Here is a 3019-nt window from a genome sequence, read left to right on the forward strand (position 1 = left end):
GTAAATGCACACACAGTGTCACACTGTCACGGTTTCAGTTTTCATATCAGAGCTCGCGTGCAGCCTGGTAGCTCAAAGTATAAGAGCAGGCAAGCAGCTCTCACACCCATCCATACAGATATAATCCCTGAGGTATGCATAAGGTCTTTTAATATTCCAGAGAGAACGTCAGCTCCAAAATGCTCTGTTTTCTCTGGGTTCTCAGTTCTCTCTGTTAGATGAAATTCCACCTCCACCCTGATGCGTGCCCAGACGTCTATGCCTCAGTTTGGACAGGCAAGGCTGACAGCTCTTGTGTTGCTTGATGGGAAAGCAGCACCTGGAAGAACAGCAGCAGGTTCTTATTAAAAATACATTTATCTAAAAAAAATTAACTAGTTATGTGGGAGCCTCAACTTAGGTTTCCTTGGCACTCCAACCAAACACAGCTCCTCATTCAAGGCAGCACTTTGTCTTTTGAATCTTTTTGTACTCTGTTGTATAAGAAAAGACTGGGATGTCTCATACTTTCACCTTATGCAGACTGAGATTTGATAGACACTAGATAAAATTTTGCAGGAGACTAAAACATGCTAGCCCTGTTAGGATGAGGTGGCGCTGGGAACTACAGGAAATTCCTGGCAATATCCCATTTGCTCAGCCCCATGCTGTTACTTAAGTGCCATGCAGGAGCTGTGTTGGTCCTGTCCTGCTTAGCTGGTGCCACTTCTCTCTTTTTCTGCCCTTTTTTTTTTTTTTTTTTCTGCCCTGCCTGGTGTCTCCTCTGAAGGGTGAAAGGGAGGAGACAATACCCATGAGCTCTACATCTCATCTCCTCAGAACTCACTCCTTCTCCTGGACCCTTATAGCACAAAAAGGACCGTACAGCACACTTTAAAAGAAGGTGAAGAGATTGCAAACAAACATGGAGGCTGAGAGAACAGAGCCTTGAATGTTCATGCTGGTACAGTCTGTACTGGGGCTAACCTTCACCCATAAATATCTCTGTAGGGCTTCTTGGGAGCCTTTATTTGCCAGTGTGAGAGATGAGACAATAAGCACTTGGAGACATGTTAAAGTGATGTCGATCAGTTCACAGCAACACAACATCGGGGACGATCTTTCCAAACATACAAGGCTGTACCATGAAAGTCTACCCTAGCGTTTGGTCTCATCTTTTTTGGTTTTTTTCTATTATAACATGCAGAAGTGAAAGAGATGCTTACCCACAGCAGCAGAGGGGAAGTCAGACAAGAGTGAAGAGCCATCATTTATACAATCCAACCCAGAAACAGAAATGAGACAAGAGCAGAGCAAAAGAGAAGTGCATATCTGAGAGCCCTGTACACAGAATGCCAGTACTAATGATAACCTAGGCTACCTGAAAGGACAGGAAAGTCCAGACATCCCCTTACTTATACTTCATGTTATAGAGCATATGACTCAGGATGGAGAAAATATTTATTGTTGTCTAGAAGGCAATGAGAATGAGGCAATCATCAAAATCCTCAAGCTCCTCCAGAAGTGAGACTTTAAAAACACAGAGCAGAAGACACAACGCATGCACACAAAGCAGTAAAAACCAGATTGAACCATTTTCAATTTTTAAGGCATTTAATCAAATTCTACCATCAGAATTTCATCCTACCTCATCCTGCAAGGTAATCTTCATGAGCAGATGTCTCTGACTTTGGTCTCCTTTGAGGATGGGGGGCCCAGGCAGCAACCGGAATCCACAGCATTTGATGTGAGCCCTCTTTGCATGCTTCATCTATTGTTCTGTTCAGCTTTCAAACTGAAATCAACAGTCCTCATAAAAAATGCCCTCCTATAATATAGGCTCCATGAGCATTGGCAGGTAATCTGGGTCTGATAAACTCTGGCCATGAATTTCAGATGGAAGTATCTGTGGCCGAGCTTCTGAATCTGCACGGAGACAACTGGATAAGTGATCAAATACGTTGGTGATTTTAAACTCTCCATGAAAATGAGTTGCACTTCAGTCTGAGTATGAACTAACATCTTTTGACCCAGGCACAGAAACCCTTTGGCACTGGCAGATCATTGCAGTGCTGTTGGATGTGCTCATCAGAAAATATAGCACGTAGTTGAGTGTATCACTATTTTGGTAGAATCCGATTTTACTGAAAGAACAGGTTTCCAGTGAAGTTTCAACACCCAGAAAAACTTTAGGAACTTAAGGATGCAGTTCTGTGTATCTTTGGGCTGAACTAGATATTTGGTTTATCAGCATTCTGTTCAGGCCCATTTATTTTGTTTTTCTTTCTCCTTTCTCTGTTTTTCTATTGCATCAGTGGATTACTTCTGCAGTCATGGATATTTTAGCACAAGATGCCTGCTCTTATGGCAGAAAATTCAATACACAGGATTTACCATACTGTTAGCATCTATCTAGCATTATTTTGTAGGTACCACACTATGGTACCATGTCAGCATGGTCAGATTTCTACCAGACTATGATAGAGAGGAGGACTGTGTTAGAAAGTTCCAGCTTTGCTGAATCAGTGTAGAGTATGGGTGGAATAAATGTCACACACCTTGTCGTCACACCAAAATACCTCTCCACTACACCTGAAACTGTGCCAGGCTGCCAAACATTGGGAGAGGCAAAAATACTGTGCTGACAGCAAATGGGGCTGTATTGCTGCACCCTTAGGGAGTGAATCTGGAAGATCTGGCTTGTATCAACAAGACATCTAACAAACACACAGCCAGAGCAGTTCCCTTCACTGACAGTACTCGTATGCACAAAGCTGACCTGGTACTGAAGTTTTCTGCTGTGTCAGGTTTTGAGGTGGGATAGAGTCCTTTGTGTTCTATCTCCCAAACTCACTATGACCCAGTGCACAGCACTGCATGGGATAGGCCATGAGGATGCTGCAAATGCATTAGGTCAAGTAACAGGTGCTGTACTGCAGCCACACAACATCCATTTCTAGCCACCTCCTCCATGCCTTCACCTTTTTATGGATCAAACCTACATGCTGGACACAACTACTTAGGTCATCCCAGATCAGCC

The sequence above is a fragment of the Anomalospiza imberbis genome, chromosome 2 (genome assembly GCF_031753505.1).
Source record: "Anomalospiza imberbis isolate Cuckoo-Finch-1a 21T00152 chromosome 2, ASM3175350v1, whole genome shotgun sequence".
Classification (NCBI taxonomy): Eukaryota; Metazoa; Chordata; class Aves; order Passeriformes; family Viduidae; genus Anomalospiza; species Anomalospiza imberbis.